This window comes from Megascapheus bottae, chromosome 1, assembly GCF_031878675.1.
Source record: "Megascapheus bottae isolate mThoBot1 chromosome 1, mThoBot2.hap1, whole genome shotgun sequence".
Taxonomy (NCBI): Eukaryota; Metazoa; Chordata; class Mammalia; order Rodentia; family Geomyidae; genus Megascapheus; species Megascapheus bottae.
In genome coordinates, this window is record NC_143509.1 from 99413833 (window position 1) to 99435001 (window position 21169).

Sequence of the window (21169 nt, forward strand, 5' to 3'; positions counted from 1 at the left end):
GAGGCACGGGGGTAAGTGCTGATGGGACCTGGGTGGGAGATGATAAAGTCAACACATCTTACTAAGAGGCAATTAAATAGTACCATCCTGATACAAAAGTCTGCTTCTATGGGTAATTAGCAATTTATTCTGCATCTAACAATGCTTGCTGGCTATTACATCAGTTGTGTATGACCACCCTATGAAATGAACCAACACAATGGGGAGTTCCCAGCTATTAAAAAAAAAAAAACAATGGTTATGTTCACAGGAAATTCCATCTAACCTAAGACTGAGATTGACTTTTATTATTAAAATTTCACATTGATTGTGAATTCTATTCTTTTGCTATTGCCTTCATCACAGCCTGCTGAAGACTACAGAACAATAAAAGCCCAGAAATGTGTAATGAAACTCCCATCATCCCATTCTCCCCTTCCCAATGCCTAAGTTTTGTTTTCATACTCCTGACACTTGCCTATCTTGGCAAAATCCTCCAACAACAGAAGCTGAGTTGTAGTATGTGAATGAGACTTTAAGCCACTGAGAAACTGTGACAGCAATTATCTAGGTATCATTTGGATCCAATGGAACTCAGTTTCTTCATCCACAACCTGCGCATCATGAAGCCTGCCTTAACAAAGTGGGAAGACTGTGTAAATTACCAGGACCATGAAAACAGGAGGACTTTCCTTTATTGCATTTAGAGCTCTCCTGCTCGGGCCCCGCCAACATCTTCTTTCCCATGAATAGTCTGTGACATCACCTAATGTACTTAACAGTCTGCCTCTCAAATGGAAGCAATGCTCACTCCTCACGCTCTTCCTTGGTTTGGGTTGTTGCTGGCTCTCACCTCTTCAGATAGTCCTGGTTCACTGTGCACCAGGGGATCAGGCCATCTGAACTAATTATCTATTTCATTCTTCATGCGTGCAACAGAAGGGTAGTTACAGCTCAAACCTGTACATGCTGATCCTTTCATCCTCAGTCGTGACCCTTCCACAACAGCTCTGGAGTGATGGTTACAGAGCCCCTCGGTGTGAGATCACTCCAGGCTCTTCTTCTAACCTCTAAATGGAGTCAGTCCCCAGGGATGGATGGAATTTCACTGCGTTTTCCCATTTCATTGGTATAATGAAATCATTATTTGGCCTCTATTCTGTACTTTTGTCCTTTTCGGGCTTAAGGTGGGTCATTCAGTAGCCCCCTTCTGACATCTCTATGAATTCTAGAAATTTAAATGGACTCTCATCAAATCTCAACAACTTGATTTCATTTTCTGCAGCTACCACAGTGAATAAATCCCTGTTTATGTAAGTATCCATGTGTCATAGGCTAGGATGCACTTAGAGACACATTGAAGTGGGTCCGTGTGTAAATTAGAACTGTATGATTTGTTAAAATTTGAAATCATTGCCTGGATGTAAATCACACATCACTGATGGATTATATTATTATATTATCTGTATGTGTCTAGGTCCCACCCTCCACACTCCCATACCTCAAAGAGCTGTGTACAACAGCAATTCAGGCTGGAGTCAACACAAGTACTCACTATTTTTCAGATTATCAAGCCTCACCCCAGAACTGGCAAATCCTATTCTGAAAATGAAGCTCAGAATTATGCCTCCTTAGGAAGGCTACTGCGCTTCAGGAAAATAGTACCAAAGAGAATGTGTTCAATATCATTCCTAGATTATGCTCAGATTCTGGAGCTTTTAGAGGAAATCCGATTTTAGCCCAGGAAGTCCCCAAGGGAACAGATTCTCTCTAGACTTCATTAACCTTGTCTCTGATGATAGCTGCAGAACACAATCTAACTTTGTATGCCAGCTGTGGATATCAAAACCCACAGCATCTCCACCCAGCATAGAATCTTCTCTGGGGTGAAGCAAATGATGGGATTTAAGCTGGATCTGTTAGGATCTGCCTTGTATGCTCTTCTTCCCTCACCCTTCATATTTAATAACCATTATGTTTTACTTCCCCCGACATCGTATTTCATTATATTTAAGAAAAATGCTTCGGTTTTGACAAGTGCTATAATCTAGTCTTAAATGTTCCCTGAGGTCCATGTGGTGATGTGTTTCTCCCCAAGGGACTGCAGGGAGCCCTTAGGAAGAAGCATCTAATAGAGGCCTTCTGTACTTTGGGGGACAGCCCTACAGAGGCTCTCACTTCCCAGTCAGGACACGAGCAGCTTTGCTTTGTGTCCATTTCCTCCATGATGCATTGTCACAGCCTAAAGCAAGGAGACTATGCCTAAGGCTAAAACCTTGAAAATGGAGTCAAAACCTCCCTCTTCTCTTGGTAAGTTCATTACTTCTGGTATTGGTTAGAGTAAAGGTAAGCTGACAAACATAGCTACCATCCAAAGGACAGTATCATTAGAAACTAAGTGGACATATTGAGAGCTTGCACATAGATACTACAAGTGTTTTCGGACTCTCCATACCTCACTATTCTCCTGCAACGTCATCGTCGGAAAAAAAGGAGAAAATAAGTGTGTTCAATTTCTGTCTGCCTGAAGCAGAAATGAAATAGAAGTGACACATTTCACGAGCCAGTCTTTATTCTCCCATTCTAAGCTCTGTCAAGGAAAGGAACTTCAGCATGCACCCATGGTTGTGTCGGGCAGAGTGCACTTGAGGATTTATGACAAGGACCTCACACACATACCCCTGCTCATTAGAATGATGGCATTCAGCTTACAATCCATCATTTCTTTGCCTCACCTGCAGCTTTATGTATGCCATGCATAGCTTCAACCAATCTCTCCTGTGCACCCTCCTATGAGATCAATGAGTTGAGGTGGTGAGAGGATCCAGTGGGTTAAGTAATCACTAACCTCAATTTTGCCTAAGTAACAAAGAATACTCAAATTAAAGTGCTGGCCATTTTGTTTTCATATGCCTTAGATAAACTCACCAATGCCTGTGGAAGAAGGTGTTGCCTGAAATATGTACAGAGAGAGATTAAGTTGCTTCCACCGCTGGCCTCTAACTGTGTCCATCCTGATCAGTGGAACAAACTAAGGTCTGGAAAAAAGGAATTGGTTTCCGTGTTGAAACTTCCTTTTGGGAACCATGGGCAGGAATGGTCTCGAGCAACCCTTGCTCTGTCTCTGTCTCTCAATCTCTGTCTCTATAGACAGTGTGTATGTGTTCACGTAAATCAATGGAATCACTTGTATGATTACCTTGATACAAAAGCCCAGATAGTAGGACGCTAAATGAAAGGACCTCTAGGATATAGAAACAAAAGCCATATAATGGACGATTGTTGTCATTAAGGTACTGTGTTATCTCTCATCTCTTTTGCTCTCCCTTGGTTATCTCATATTGTTACAGTATTTCAATTTGTTACCTGATATATCGGATATATTTGTATTTGGTTATTTGAAATTGGATAGGGAAGGGGGGAAAACAAGATGAGGGGTGGGAGTGGGGGTGGGAAATGGGGACCAAGACATGAGAAAGGGTATCAATGTATGTGAATTAATGCACCATCTATCTGGCAAATATCATGTAACCCTTCTATTAATTACAATAAAAAATAAATAAAAAATAAAAATTAGAAGCGTCCTGAGAAAGCACACACTTGTTGATTTGTACCTACACAAGGAGAGTTGTTGAATAAATCATAGACCATTCAGTTAATGCAAATAAGCCAAAGTCCAATTAAACAAAAAAGTATGTGTGGTATAATGATCAATAAAAATGCAAACATATTAGTTAGTGGCTCAGAGGAGAAAAATTAGAGGTAAATGTACTATAAAAACTTAGTTGCAATCAAAGAGAACCATTCAATAAAGGAAAATAAGGTGTTATACAAGAAATGATGGGCTGGGAGTTTGGCCTAGTGGTTAAAGTGCTTGCCTAGCATGCATGAAGACCCGGGTTCGATTCCTCGGTACCACATACATAGAAAAAAGTCGGAAGTGCTGCTGAGGCTCAAGTGGTAGAGCTCTGGCCTTGAGAAAGTCCAAGGACAGTGCTCAGGCCCTGAGCTCAAGCCCAGGACTGGCAAAAAAAAAAAGAAATGATATTAAGACAACTAAGAAGCTACCTGAAAAAGCTGTGGTCCTCCCTAATATTTCTACCAATGTAAACTGATAAAATGAAGTGTTAAGAGGAGGAAAAACCTGTCATCTCAAATGAGAAGTTCTTCCTGACTATAATATTAAACCAGAAGAAAATAAAATAATGGACTTTGGTGCCAGTGGCTCATGCCTATCATCCTAGCTCCTCAAGAGACTGAGATGTGAAAGTTAGGATCTGAAGCAGCCTGGACAGGAAAGTCTGTGAGGCTCCTATCCAACTAACTTCCAAAATAGGTAGAAGTGAAACAGTGTCTCAACTGGTAGAGCACTAGCCTGAAGCAAAACGGTCAGGGACAGCACCCAGGCCCTGAGTTCAAGCTCTACAATACTAATACTAATGGGTTAATCTACAGTATCAAAGTGCATTTTTGCCAGTCCTAGGATTTGAACTCAGGGCCTGAGCACAGTCCTTGGGCTTTCTCAATGCTAGTGCTCTACCACTTGAGCCACAGCACCACTTATGGCTTTTTCAATGAATCAAACCCAGGTCTTCATGCATACTAGGCAAGCTCTCTACCACTAGGCCAAACTCCCTGCCCCCAAAATGCATTTTTATTTGCAGAACATATTAGAGACAGTACAGCTCTTAATATAAATGAAGTCCTTAACAATCAATTCTATACAAACTTCAACTGAAAATTGGCAGATGAAACAAAAGCCATATAATGAATGATTGCTGTCCTTAAGGTGCTATGTTATCTCCCATCTCTTTTGCTGTTCCTTTGTTATCTCATATTGTCACAATATCTCACTTTGTTATCTGATATATTGGATACATTTGTATTTGGTTACTTGAAATTGGACAGGGAGGGGGGTGGGGGGGAGGGTAATGGGGACCAAGACATGTGGAAGGGTATCAATGTATGTGAATTAATGCACCTTCTATCTGGTGAATATAATGTAACTCTTTTATTAAATACAATAAAAATATTAAAAAACAATAAAAAAAGAAAATTGGCAGATGAGATCAGAAGCATACAGAGAACCAAATATAATAATTCTTTTTCATCTAATTATTATATGGGAAGTCTCTCAACTTTTCAAAGAACTAGACAGTTTAAACTTTCTGACAGGGTAACAAAGGCAATCACCTGGATGTCATGTGATAGGGAGCGTAGCATCTTGTTCATTTCTGGTGGAAGATCCTGTTGGGAAGACCTCCACAGCAGTCATAGAATAATATATGTATTTACTCTGGGCAAATCCATTCCTCGTGCAATTGAAAATTTAAACTTTCCCTACCCCAAATCCAAAAGACAAAAGGAATAACTCTCCATTGGCCATAGTTCCAGAGCATAAACAGCCACTATCATAATTTGTTTTAAGAACACTGAAATCCAAAGGTGCAACTGTTTTTCATAGCACCCTTCAGTTAGCCAGTCCAGCTGAAAGTCCTCCATCCGTGTGAAAACCAGGCCACAAGCAAAAGACATACATACGTCATTGCTAGGCTTCCACCACGAAATGTCAACCAACCCCTAGACACCTTGCCTCTGTTTCAATTCTTCACCCACATTCTCTACTAAACTACATGAAGTCCATCTTTGCTTAGTTTAGATAGAATTATGATCTCCAAGAATTGTCCTTTGCTTGACAAACAGTACAGAGATTTTGTACTAAATATTGAATAGTGGGCTTCTCCTTCTGTCTAAATATTCACACAACTGAGAAATGGCAGTCATTCATATATACTTAAAGCATTGCTTAATAGAGCAGGTTTTATACGCATAAATTCTTGAGCTGCATTTCTGATCAGCTAGAAAGCCAGGAACATACTTGCAGCATCCTGGAAACCCATCCCCATTTGCATAAAAGAGAAAGGAGGGACACATACGTGCCATCCACACCCTAGCTGCACCACACGTTAAAAAGGGAATTGCTTACAGTCAGATTTTTCAGATTATGAGCCAAATATGAAAAAAAGGATACATGAAATCGGCAATGAAGCACTAAGAAGTACTGTGCTAAATTATTGATGGAAATCATATTTGAAATGTCTTTTCCCTCCAATGTTTTAGAATGTGACAGAACTTGTCATTTTCAATAGAAAATGTTTGTACATTCCATGCCAGACATCAAAGCAAAGTGCAATGCTTAAAATTATTCCATTACACGTTGGCTTATCATTTAAAAAAATATTGAAGGCAAAAAGGCAGACCTACTTTTTCTTACTGGGAATAATTATCAGAAAGAAAAGAAGAATCAGAGACTTCCCAGCCCATCTCATTCATTAAACAGAGAAAAACACATTCTTGTAGCAAGAGACTTCAAACAAAACCTGGATACAGAATCACTTTTTTGCATTGCAACTGGAAAACAGCACAATAACCAAAGCACACACTACCTGGGCACCAAGTGGCTCAGGCCTGTAATCCTACCTACTCAGGGGCTGAAATCTGAGGATCACATCTCAAAGCCAGTCTAGGCCATGAAGTCTATGAGAATCTCAGCTCCAATTAACTACCCAAGAAAGACCAGACGTGCAACTATGATTTGAGTGGTAGAGTGCTAGCCTTGATTTTAAAAAAAGGTCAGGGATAGTACCCAGATCCTGAGTTCTGAGTTCAAGTCCCAGTACCAACACCAAAAACAAAAGACAGAAAGAAATCAAAGCACATAGTCTATGTGCAATACTTGTATATTTTTAAGCAATACTAGCAAATATTGCTTTGTTTCCACTTAGTTCTGTCTCTGTCTTTAGCACAAAAATTCCTGCATCCTTCATGGCAGAATTCAAGGAGTGATTCCACTTACATGTACCATCCATCAGAAATGACATCTCGTAACACTGGGCTTGCAAAGTCACTCAGCTCCTCAAAAGGAATCTGAATGTTCTTACCTCCATGCAGGGGGAATCTTGGAATGCGCCAGCCAGGTAAAGCTTCTCTTTTTTTTCAACCAGAAAATTCTACAAAGGAGAAAATAGGAGAACAAATGAAATCACGTGGGGATGAAAGCTGAGCTGAAGCAGAGCCCCCATGGCTCGTGCCCGTAATCCTAGCTATTCGGGCAGCTCAGAACTGAGGATCGTGGTTGGAAGGCAGCCAATGCAGGGAAGTCCATGAGATTTTTGTCTCCAGTTAACCACCAAAAGCTAGAAGTAGAACTGTGGCTCAAGTAGTGTAGCCTTGAGCACAAAGGCTCAGAAATAGAGCCTAGGCCCTGAGTTCAAACCCCATAACTCACACACAACACACACACAAATACACACACACACACAAATACACACACACGCACACATACACACAAGCTGAGCTGAGCTTTCTACTAAATTTTAGCAGTATTGTTAAAATGGTTCAGAGAACAATATTCATTAGTCTTTTATTACTGAGATAGTATTCAGATTGTGCTGACTTAGATGATAGACTTTGATCAGAATTTCAGTGAGGAAATTCACAAAACATTATTTCTATTTTTTATTGTAATTAATAGATGGGTTACAGATAGAAGGTGCCTTACTTCACAAACATTGATACCTCTTCTCATGTTTTTGACCCCATTTCCTTTCCCCATCTCATCCCCTCATCTTGTTTTCCCCCTTCCCTTTCCTATCTCAAATAAACAAACATATATACAATATACCAGAGAACAAGGTAAGATACTGTAACAATATGAGAATAACCAAGGGGCAACAAAAGAGATGAGAAATAAGTACATTAAGAGCAACAATCACACATTTTATGGCTCTTGTTTCCATATCTTAGAGGTCCTTTCATTTAGCCTCATCCAATATGGCCTTAAATATCGAGGTTTTTGCCCTACTGTAATCTTCTGCTAGGAGAATCCAAGGTTTATACTAATTATGACAAATGAAGGAAACTATTGAGCCTTTTCCTTTGAGTCTGGCTTACTTCACTTAAAAAAACATTATTTCTATTATTGTCACTAATTACCATTTTAATCTAATTCCTTATTTTGTTTTTATTTCTGGACTTGAAATACTTAATATGGATTACGTTAATATGGGAAAAAATTTAACTGCTCTCTTCACTCAAAAACCTTTAATAATATGGAATTTAAAAGACCCAATCATTAAATTGGAAATTCAATCTTCCTCCTTTACCAAGAGTTGTTACATATACGGGCTAAGAAAAGAAAACTTCCAAATATATTTATATTCCTCTCCTTGTTAAAAAAAATCACTCAAATAGCCATATCCATTGTCCATTCAGTTTCCAGAATATACAATCTTATATAATTTATAGTTCTAAAAATTTTCCCCAAATGCCACCATCAAGCAAACTAGTAAATATCTATTAAACTGAAACACACATATGAACCGGGCACGGATAGCTCATTCCTATAATCTAGCTACTCAGAAGGATCAAGACTCAAAGCCAGCCCAAGTAGAAAAGTCTGTGAGACTCTTATCTCTCAACTCTCCAAAAGGGAAGTGGACGTAGTCCCAGTGAATGCCTGAACCCACAGACACTACTGAACATTATGCATGTTATTTCTTATACAAACATACTCAGAATAACATTTACTCTACAAATTAGGTACAATAAGAAATTAGTAACAACTGGGAATATAATAAGACATTTAAAACATAAGTAATAATCTAACAGTTGATCAGGTAACGGAATGATGACTCTTAAGTACCTAATGGGCAGATAGCATATGAAGAATGTGACCCTCTCCAGAGAATTCCCCGGAGTGTCAGATGCCCCACACCCAGTGAATGCGTTCAGAAGAAACCCCGGTGAGTCAGGGGTGCAAGAGAATGACAGACAAATTCCACTCCTCAGCTGGAGAACAAATTGCTGTTTCCAGATCCCCTCACATCCACATCTCTCAATTCTATTTCCCACTCTGTTCTTTAAAGCCTTGGAACCGTCGAGAGTCACTTTCTTCTTGCTCTTTCATGCAACGATAATATTCTCCCCATTTTTCCTCCGCACATCTATGTCTCGTTGCATCTCTCATGTTAGACGTGGTCTAGAAAAATGCCTCAGAACACTCCACATAACGCCTTTTTGCCATGTGGAATCTACATGCCCAAATATTTATCCTCAAGCTATGACCCAATCAAGCGCTGGGCATCATCAGAAGGCTGTCAGTACTTCATCATAAGCACCAAGTCCTTGCATTCTAGTGCCTATTTCAAGCTGTCATTCATCTAACCAGACAGTGTCATTACCACTTCATGGCTACCTGTTCTAACTTTCAAGCTCCACCTCTCCTTTCTTATCTACGTGACAGAACACAGGAGAGCCTAGAGCACTGACGAGCCACAGCAGTCATCTCGCTCCAGCATCCATGGTCGTCCCATGAGGATACCAGTCTTGAGGGTAGCCTGGGGAGGAGGCATCATGGCGGATGGCAGTGTTGGGAGCATTGTAGGTAGCAGATATGACTGGCAGACGTGAGGGACATTGAGGAATAGAAAAATGTCTAGAGTATGTGAAAAGTATCGATGTATCCATTCTCACCTGCATGCTCACGCGCGTGCGCACATACACACACACACACACACACACACACACACACACACATCTGGGATACGCGTATACAGAAACAACCTGGGTACTTGTGAGCTGAAAACAAGAAGACAGTAAAGTCTCATCTTTCTGCCCATACTGAGTCAGCCGTCCTTCCTAGAACTTGGCCTCCTTCCTAGAACTCAGCCCGGGGGCATTTGCTGCAGGATTCTTGTCCATTCTGGCCAATCAGACATAGCTGAATTTGCATATGCTCCTGGAACATAGGTGAAGCTCTGTTCAGAGTCGCCTCTGATCACAGCCCTGTCTGGCAATACCCATTGGCTCCTCAGCGCTGGCCACATTCTGTTCCACCTCCTGGCATTCCTTTGTCCATAGGATGCATCACTGCTGACGTCAGACGGTCAGGGTTCACTAGATGGTGAGATTTCTGTCTCTCAGTCTGCATTCCCTCCCCTGCTCTGTGGAAGCACTGCTCATCTCTGGCTGTCCTGTACACCTACTAGATGATGCTGGACCTAAATTTATGGAACTCCTTAGTTAATCTGTTTACTATACAGAGTCGGGGGAAAGGCCCCAGAAGTAGAACAGCCCAGCCAACGTTAGTCAGACAGTAGTAAAAACTGAATCTTTTATTGAGTCCATAATCCTCTGCCTTCAAACATTGGCTCAGAATTGTTTTATTTTGTTTCCCTGAAAGAAATATTAAAGTAATTGATGGAGACTCTCCCCCCCCCACCACCAAGGGAATCTCAGAAAAAAGCAACTGTAAATCCTGCAAAGAATATAAACATTTCTTAGTCAGGAGCCAGAGATTGTCCAGTAATTCTCTGGAATTCTCAAGGAATTCTGGGTTCTGACCTTCCTCTTCCCATGTTGAGGTAGACTGTGGGGAACAGAGCTTTGATAATGAAATCTGAGGGTCCTTTTCTCCATCCAGCCCTGCTACTCAGCTGTGCTTCCGAGAGACTCACAGGGAAAACCTACACTTGGATTCCATCCTGCTTTATCCCACGGCCTTTTCTCTGAAGGCTCTCACACTCTTCTGTCTACTTTCTATTCATGTTTCTGGTTCTTCAATGAGCCTCCAGTGTTCCACCCTCTTGCTGGGTTGTATTTTGGGTGTACATAAAGCGGGCATGCTAGATTGGAGGACTAACCACTGATGTTTCAGGTTACAAAGTTGAGTCATTTAATCATCCCAAGAAAACCCTCTGTCAGTATTTGTCCTCCAGTTTTAAAAATTAGAAAAACGAAATCTCAGACAAATCAAATAATTTGTCCCTTGATAATACAGCTTGCCACCGCATCCTGATCCAGGAGGGAAATCCTTCTCTTTACTTCATGCACTTGCATGAAATGTAAGTAGAGGGAGATGAGAAACCAGGGAAGAGACAGCACCAGCCAGGAAGGGGTCAGGGCTGAACTTTGGATTACATTTTCTTTTTTCATATCTTCTTCTTCTTTTTTTTGGCATCCCTAAATAGGGTCAGATGGAGTACATTTTGATTTGAAGCTTTGTAAACTGTTGGCCAGGTAACACTCCAAGTCTTACAATGAAAGAGACAGACAGAGAATAGCATTGCTCTTGTACGGCTGGTATAAGATTAGATGAGACAATATATGAAAAGCTCATTCTCCCTGGGCCTAATTAGTTGGTGATACTGTAAATATGGATTTCCATGTATGCTATGGCTAAGTGTTTAGAAGTTCTGGTGTCAGGCCTGTGAACCTCTGTGCAAAATCTCTAAGCTGGTTTGTTCTTGGGTCAAATCTTGGATCTTCAAGTACAATATTTGTGAATCCCTTCAGACCCAGCAAGTCCCAGACATTGAGAGATAGAATGTCTCAGAAGCTATGCACTAAGGATCTGCAGTAGCTGACAGCAGGGACAGGTGATTCAGAACATTTCCAAAGCCAGGGGAGAGCAAGTTCCATCCTTTCTATGAAAATATTTTAGGGAGTTTTAGGGGCTGTACTTGATTTTGAACTCAGGGCCTGACATTTTCTTGGCTTGCTTGCTTAGCTAGTGCCCTACCACTTGAGGGACAACTTCAATTGAGCCTTTTTGCTGGAGATTGAGTGAGTCTCAAGGACTTTCCTGCATGGCCTGGCAGATCTTAACCTCCTGGGTAGGTGGGATTATAGACACGAGCCACCAGCACTTAGCAAGATTTGAAGAGAAGTCTTAAAATCCCAACTCTCTCCAAATGTAAATTATTTCCTTTTTTCCAATAAGTAGGATTGCGGGACTTAGGAAATAAAAATAGTATGGCTTGTTACATTCCAAGATTCCACAAATGCTGACTCGAGTTTTACTATAAGTATCTCCATGTCCTATCTGGCAGGTCAGCTCTAAGCAATGCAGTATTAGGATCTCTACATCAGCTCAGCCACTGTCCCCAAGTTCAGAGTAGCAAATGTGAGGGGTGACCCCTCCCACGGGGAACCAGAAAAAGGTTTATGAAATCACAACAGCTTTGCATAATTTGCCCTGCAATGGTGATGGAAATCTCTTCATCTGGACAATGTGAACTATCTCTTGAATATAAGTTGTTAGTTGTCTTCCATTTTCCAAACTACATATTCTTCCCATTAAAATACCAGACATTTGCAGAGGTTGTATTTCTTTCTGCTAAGTGAATAAAATAAACATTTCTATTTCTGTTTTTAATCACTCTATCTCCATGTAGCCTACTGACGCATCCTGGTTGAAATTTCCCACAGAGCCAGGGTTGTCCTGCCTTGTGCTATCAAAGCTTCTCGGATGGCCTTCAAGGAATTACAAATATTTAAAGTTTTAGAAGCACTGTAAGTTCTTAAGGAGTCTGCAAATTCCAGATCTGTACAAAAGATTAGTTTGAACGGTTTGAAATAAGTGTCTCTGAGTCAAATATTATACAAAGGAGTCAGAGCAACTCGTTTGAACAGGAGAATACTACTGCAGTGGTCCTCTCTGCCATCAGCAAAAGCCTATGGACCTGGAAAAATAAAAGCCAAGTGTAACTGGAAAAAGCCAATGAGCAACATGCATTGGGGTAGGGGGGTGATTCTTACTTCATCTCTGTTTCCAATGCACATGTGAATTCCATGTGAAAAGACTAGCTCCCATTCTTGGCAGGAAATTAGTGATGGGTGCTCACAGACCCAACACTGGCCCATCACAGGAGCACTCAGCCAGAAACACATTCGAAATTACGATGAACCAAAGCTTGTGTCTCCACAGACTAGCAAACCTTAGAGTTCCTTTGGACATAGTGCAAAGAATCGTTTGAGTTGAGTCACTTAGGGCTGATCTTCCAGGCCTGTTCCTAGCTGAGCTGATTCATTGGGTGGGAGAAGAGAACAGAACAGGAGCCCATTAAACAGCTACCCATCTGCCCCAGTGCCAGAGGCCCTCTAAGAACCAGTGCTGTCCCATCTATTAACTGCTCACACATCCATAAAGATACTGGCTAACCTCCAGGGACAGCTTGCACCATCTCAACAGGAAGATCCCAACAGAACTTCCATCCAGAGTGAAAGAAAAATAAGAACGAAGTTCAAGAGTTAGGTTTCAGGTGTAATGAGCTAGGATCACTTCTCATGTCTCTCCAATGCCTGAGTTTTGCAGTGAATGGAAAAGGTGAAGCTTAAGAATTAAAGATGGATCTTTGAGAAACGTTGTCCCTTTGGGGCCTGCAGGTGGGTGGGACTCACCATCACCCTGGCTCTACACCCTGGCCCCAGAACACAGTGTGTCTCCTGGATGAGGCGTGACATCTAACAACACAAAAATCCCCCTTGCATTTGATCAGATCTTTCCAGCTCTGATGCTTTCTGCAATCAGTTTTCAACCCCTCTACTCTTTCAGTGTAAAGAGATGACTTACAAAACCACCAGGGCAGCTTTGCCTCACCACTCACAGAAGAGCTGAGCTGCTGCTGGCTCAACAATAGCAGAGGCAGGACCCCACTCAGTCACCTGCAGTCTTCAGAAAAGTAACGTCTTCTATAGAAGACACAGCTTATGATTTGGTCCCAATAGAAAACCCATCACCAAGGACAATAAAAGCCTTGGCTTCCTTCAAATGGCAAAAGTGAGATGAGAAATGTATCTTCACAACTGACTGTACTGGCATAAGGGAATCAACCCCTCTGTGCTTCCATTTTCCCCATCTTCAATCCAAAGAAAGTCCCAGTACTTACTTACTAGAGATGCTCAGTAAATATGCTCAGTAAATATTAGGTGCTCAATAAATACTGGCTATCATTATCACCACAGGAAGAGAATATTCATAAAATATGGATGCCTCTAGCCAATCATAATAGTGGCTGTCTTCTGATGTCCCACTGCTGTCCAGGTGCCATCTCTTTTTCTCTCCCTAGAACATGACCATATCTCTGCTTCTGTGTGGACCTAAACCACCTCTGAACCTCTCTCTGAACCTAAGTCAATCCAGGCACCAGTGGCTCACACATGTAATCCTAGCTACTCAGAGGATTGAGACCTGAAGTTTCCCAGTTCAAAGCTAACACAGGCAGAAAAGTCTGCTAGACTCCATATCTAAAATAGCCTGCTAGGTTTATGGCTCAAGTTGTAGAGCACCAGCCAAACAAGCAAGCAAGCTGAGTGAGGAGAGGGCCCTGAGTTCAGCTCCAATACCAGCAGCCAGAGAAACAAAAGCAGCAGGAGCAGAAGGAGGAAAAGAAGGAGAAGGAGATGAGAAGAAAAGCCAAGTTAAGTCAATAAACAAACTATACATATATTATAAACTGGAAATTAAATGTGTAATGTGTGTGTATATGTGTGTGTACTTCAAAGCAACTGTTTTACCATAATTAAAACCAGGATTAAAAATTTCAAATTTCTCCTATCACCTCCACTCTGATTATTCTACTTTACCTTTCCCATTTTCTCTCTTATTTCTCTTTCTCTTACGCTATTTTTTAAAAATATAATGTCTAATAATTGCTTTACAGAAACATTCTCTAAATCAAACATTTCATTTTATTTCTTGGACCACCCATGCAAACAGAATTGAGAAACTATATCCCCTGGAGTAAGTTAAATTATCAGAAGTGTGCACACAATTACCAGTCTTACAATTTATCCTTTTATTCCTTCTCTACTTTTTGTCCCTTCTCCCTAAGCACCAGACACAGTACCGACCATCGTGAGGGCAGAAAAAGAGCAAATCCATTGTTCTATGGAGAAGCCATGCTTTCCCCACACCTCAGTTGTGTGCAGGTACTTTAAGGCCAATATTCAATGGAACAAGCTCATGACTTCCCTCCCTCGCCACAGCACCCGCATTTCTGTGCCCTCTGCCAACAAGGAAGGAGATCTGCAAAGGCATCCATCCATCCTTTGGCAGGAGCTGCACCTGTACACATTGGGCCTTCTACATGGAACCTCAAAGGCTCACAGTGTGGGGTGGCAGGGAGAAACGCAGAAGTCATCTCCAGATGCCGTGAGAAGGACTGGGGAGCCGCAGCCTACACTGAGCTTGTTCAGAGGGAAAAAGCAGTTGGGGAAGAGAAAGAGGAAGAGAGAGAGGCTGAGATCATAAAGTCTCATTCCGCTGAGAACAAAAAACATTTCCTAGAAGTCAGGATGGGAAGTCGGTTTTTGCAGGTTCTAGCATTGCACAACTTCTGAAGATGTGCAGGTGGCCTGAACAGACTTTTTTTCTTCAACATTAGCTGCCTGGCACGTGGACTCACAGGCCTACCAAGTCGGCTCCCCCCCCTCTCTCCCCCTCCCTCCCTCCCTCTCTCCCTCCCTCCCTCCCTCCCTCCCTCCCTCCCTCCCTCCCAAAACCAGCACTCTGGAGTCCATGGCATTGTTTTCCAATAACTAAAGAGTAGCTAAGCACTCTGAAAATTTAAGAATGTCAGAGTAATTAAAAAATTTTCTTCACTAAAATGTTCCTATAATGTGCAATGTTGAGTTTTAGAATTACAAAGGAAAGAAGGCCTGAGAATTTACATGCATATAGGAAACTAAATAAACCTTCCGTACCTTATGTTTCAAATACCCTTGAATTCTGAGACTTTGTTAGAACTTCATATGAAAAATGAAATGCTTTCCCTACTCCAACAAGAATTTCAAAAATAACCAATCGAAATAGAATAGTTCACTTACTATATCATAAGCATCTTCATATCTATAAATTTATTTCTCAAATGCAAGTTATTTATCAAATGCAACTTGCAATTCCCTCCCATGTTGGGTATTTGTAATTCCTATAGTAAGTGGAAACCTGACATTGTATGTGTACTCTAGTAAAAATCTGAGTTGAAATGAATTTAACTGAAAAAACCAAATGCAACGTTAGGAGAGATTTATATTTGAATTGTTTCCCTAAGACAGTAATCTGCTAGAAACTTCTAGAAATGTAATAGTTGGAGGAAAATGTTGCTTGTTCCTTAACTTGTATTGTCAGTTCATACTGCATTGAAAATGGTAAAACACAATGGATGTCAGCTTCACCAGGTGGGGGTGGGGGGTCTCATGTGGAATGCCTGGCTGTCCCCAGGACCTGTGAAATTTGTAGCTGAAGAATTTCTCTCTATATAACAAAGTCCTCCAGTGAGAGAGAGGTGAAGACAGGCCACAGAGAACAAAATTGGTTGGCTTTGTAGAGGCAGACAGGGTTCTTTTACAGTTGTTTTACTTCCTGCAACTTGATGAACTTCCCAAGCTCTTTGAGGAAGTCAGGATGCTGGGTGATTTCAGTGACATGTGATGAGCGTCAGTGTTCTCTGCCTTAGTCACTGCACGGTGGTGGGGGTGTGACCAGAGCCATCCTACCCCCCACGCACACTTCCCACCACACTCATCTTGTTCACTGCCTCCGAAGAAGAAAATTCCCTTCCCTCCTCTACAAAAAATAAAATGGGCCACAGAGCAGAGCTGTCTGTGGCTTTGGTAAATGTGTTCGTCTGGTGCAATTTTTACACACTTCAGTTAATTCATTGTACTCTTAAATTTTAAAAAATAGATTATACTTGTGGTTTACTTACTACTTTAAGCAGGAAACGAATGCTACCAGAATAGTCAGACCTTTATTCACAACTTTAAACAGCACTCTACTTCCCCACCCCCCAAAATGTACAGAACACCCAAACAATTTACCCACAAATTGAGGCCAAAAGTGGTGGGTAATCTATGTACTACTTATTACTTCATTGCAAGAATTCATTGCATATTCTACAAAAATAAGCAAAGTAAGGGAAAGAGTGAGACAAAGTGGTGAGAATGTTGATAGGGAGTGATACTGGTCAAGAAGTACTGTATGTATGAAGTGCTTTGTTTCATGGCACCTCCTTTGCACAACTGCTTAAAGGTAATAAAAAGAATTTTTAAAATAAATAACTAAGACCTAAGAGGAATTGTTACAATGCAAATGAAATTTTGAATAAATATATTAATTTTTAAATGAATGAATTATGCCCCCTCCAAAACATATATAAAATTAGACAGTAGCAGTAAAGAAAATATTATAGAGATAATATACATGGGTTGGGGTGATTCTTTTTTTCCAAAACTTTACAAAGAAAAGAGACTAGAGGATTGCCCAATCCTGGTATCATGTTTCCAGCTGCGACAGGAAGAGATAGATCATAATAGATAAAAATGGAAAATGTTGTGTGGTGGGCGGGGGTGGATCAAACACTTCTGAGAAAGTCAAAATGTAAGATCAAGCTGTGACAAATGTTAAAGGAAGTAAGTGTCAAAACTAGATGAAGCTCAAGATATATATTTAAACATGTCTTAATGGAGGAACAAGGATGCAGAGAGAACAAACTAAAGAAAGCCAGGCCTCATGCTCTTCTCATAAGCCCAGCAACTGGGTAGGCAATGTGATTTCCAACACACCCCTCTAGGAGGTAGAAACTATATCCCCTTCTCTAGACTATCGGAGCTTCATGGAAATGAAAATAATTCTTTGTGCCTTCGGTTCACCTCTGAGTGGCCTGTCCCGGGGAGCTCAGTTTATGAAACAGCCATCCGCCTTCCCAGTGGAGCCATTCTCCAAATCCTTTTCTTGCACACCAATTTTGATAATCAAGCCCCCAACAAATACATACAATAGCTGGATGCTGGGGGCTTGCTCCTGTAATGCTAACTACTTGAGAGGCTGAGATCAGAGGCTCGGGGTTGAAAGTTAGCTCAGGCAGACAAATCTGCAAGTCTCTTATCTCCAGATAACTCGAAAAAGCAGAAAACAGAAAGTATGGCTCAAGTGGTAAAGTTCTAGTCATGAGTGGAAAAGCTAAGCAAAAGTACAAGGCCCTGAGTTCAAGGCACAGTAATGGCATTTAAATTTTTTGCATATATTTTTATTGTAATTAATAGAAGGGTTACATGATATTTGTCAGATAGATGGTGCATTAATTCCCATACATTGATACCCTTTCACATGCCTTGATCCCCATTTCCCTCTCCCCACCCCCACCCCCATCTTGTTTTCCCCCCTTCCCTATCCAATTTCAAATAACCAAAATTTTTAAAAAAGAAAAACTCAGATATACCCCCCAGTTCTTCAAAAGAACATAGAATATTTAGTAACAAATCAAAGATGATTCAAGTGCTTATTTGCTTATGGTCTTTGCTGGAATTTATCCGTCATAAAAACACGAAGTTGCTGGGTGCTGCTGGCTAACATCTATAAATCCCAGCTACTCAGGAGGTTGAGATCTGAGGATCCCTGTTCAAAGCCAGCCCAGGTAAGAAAGTCTGTGAGACTCTTATCTCTAATAAACTACTCAAAAAAGCTGTAAGTGAAGCTGTTGCTCAATGATAGAATGCTAACCTTGAGCACAAAGCCTAAGACACAGTGCCTGGGCCATGAGTTCAAGCCCCAGAAAATAAAATGTCTGCCTGTCTCAACAAGGCTAACCCAAAGTAATCACTGTATAGATATTTGCTGTATGTCTGGATCACAGAGTAAATGAATGAAACAAGAAACGTTATGTAGGTAGAATTTGCTTTTTTTTTTTTATAACCCTGTTTCTTTTGTTACCACGGGGCATACACTTCCCACAGAAGTAGACAAGTTACTATTGGGAGCTAGGAGAGAATGTGTTCTTGGAAAAACATGATAGTGGCAGAGGAAAAGGAAATGTGGGCATCATTTGCTCTGAGGGAACTAAGCCTAAATCAAACATGTCTGAGGACCCAGATGGGCTCCAAAAACAAATACAGACATATTTATTACTTGAGTTGTTAAGACAGATTTAGGACAAGCTGGCTTGTTTAGGCTGCCTTTTCTAAGTAGAGTGAAGGACAATATGCTTCTTCAAAAATACATTTAAAAATGGTCAAGAATCTTGAGATGGTCCGATAGGAGCAAAATCATTTTTAGAAGTAGCATGCCTCGGGACATGCTGTACTGTTGACTCACAATTTCTCATCAAAACATTTGGGGATAAAATAAATTAACATTTATTTTTAAAAGCATGTGTGCAAGGGGGGTGGGGGTGTTGAGGTCGAGGGGAATGGAGAGAAGACTGAGGAGGGAAGGGAGAATGCAGTGAAAATATTCAATTTTTATATGTCAAAATGGAACTAGGAAAATAGAGGTGATGGGTAGGTTTGGGAGAAATGGAGGGGAGATTAAAGGGTGCCATTGTCCCTGTAAGCTGACTTTTGGAACTGACCCTCCTTGCTATAACTACTCAATTTAAAACAGAGCAGGGAGGGGCACTGCTCTTATAAATTGACATGTTGCATTGAAACCCCTTTGTACAGCTACTTAAAACTAATAAGATAAGGCCAGGAGTTTGGCCTAGTGGTAGAGTGCTTGCCTAGCGTGCAACTCCTCGGTACCACATGCATAGAAAAAAGCCAGAAGTGGTGCTGAGGCTCAAATGGTAGAGCTCTAGCCTTGAGAAAGCCCAGTGCTCAGGCCCTAGGCTCAAGCTCAGGCCTGGCAAAATAATAATAATAAAAAAATAATAATAATAATAAGCAAACAAATCAATAAACAAACTAAATTATGCTCATCCACATCCAGGCAAGAGTCAGTTCCCTGAAGAAAGTTTGTGATGTGGGACCAGTGACAGATGAAGAACGGGGCATTCGAGATCACCTTGCTAACAGAGTCAGCAGCCACTTCCCACCTGACAGGTTGTGACCTTCCAGTCATAGTCACCTCAAAGGTAAAAAGCCATCCAAACACCCTCCAGTATCCATAACATCAGGTTAGAGTTTACAGCTGAGAGCGAGCACCCACAGTTCCTATTTCCCTCCCAGACTAGGCCTGCCATCCAGAACCAAGCACTCCTAGACCTCAGAACATCTTACCCACGCCGCAGAGGACTGTCTTGCTGGGACCTCCGAGGACTGGGTGTGTTACCTATGTCTCAGAGAACTGAGCGTCTTAGTGGGGCATCAGAATTAGCCCCACAGCTTCATCTGGCACTCTACTAAAGATACCTACCAGAAATTAGAACCTAGCTTATCCCAATTTCAAGTAGCAAAAAGTCAATTAAAAGCTGGGCACTGGTAGGTGATGCCTGTAATCCTATCCACTGAGAAGCCTCAGATTGGAGGTAGGAAAACTTTTTGTTTCCAACTAGACAGCAAACACCTGGAAATGGGATGTGACTCAAGTGGTAGAGTACCAGCTTTGGATAAGAAAAATTGAGGAAGAGCACCCAGGCCCTGAGTCCAAACCTCACAGTACACACACATGAAAGCCAATCGTTTAAATGAAACGTTAGAGACAGAAATAGTGCCTGGTGACTGTGTCTCAGTTTCCCCATCAGTTCAATGGCTAACTCTGCTGCTGACTGTACCTGTTGATGGGAGGTTTACAGATCACAGCAGCCAAGAGCAGAGTAATCAAAGGAGGCCAGCGACCTCCCAGACAGGCTCACCAGGCCACTGAAGTAATAGATGCTTCTGTGGCTTTTCCTTTCTATCCAGCCTGAGGTGAATCCCAAGCCAAAATGGAGCAATGATGAAGAGAGCGACTTGTCACCACGACCATCAGAGGGCTTTCCTAAAATTACATACAGATTTAAAACAAACCTGCCTTGAAAAATCGCAACTCCTTTGCATAACTACTTAAAGATAATACAATCCTGTTAAAAATGGAACTAAAGGGCCGGGAGTTTGGCCTCGTGGTGGAGTGCTTGCCTAGCATGCACAAAGACCTGGGTTCGATTCCTTGGTACCATATGCATAGAAAAAAGCTGGAAGTGGTGCTGAGGCTCAAGTGGTAGAGCTCTAGCTTTGAGAAAGTCCAAGGACAGTGCTCAGGCCCTGAGTTCAAGCCCTGAGTTCAAGCCCAGGACTGGCAAAAAAAAAATTAAACTAAGAAAGAATGAAATCAGGGGCCAGGAGTGTGGCCTACTGGTAGAGTGCCCTCATAGCATGCAAGAAGGACCAGGTTTGAGTCCTCAGTACCAAGCCAGAAGTGGTACTGTGGTTCAATTGGTAAAGTGCTAACCTTGAGAAAGCCCAAGGACCATGCTCAAGCCCAGGACTAGCAAAAAAAAAAAAAAGAACAAAAGCTGGGCACATGCTTGGAATTAAATGACAGTATGGCCCTAAGAACACAACCCCTGAGCCAGGCACTGGTGCCTCATGCCTGTTATCCTAGGTGCTCAGGAGACAGATCTGCGTGTCACAATTTGAAGCGAGCCCAAGCAGG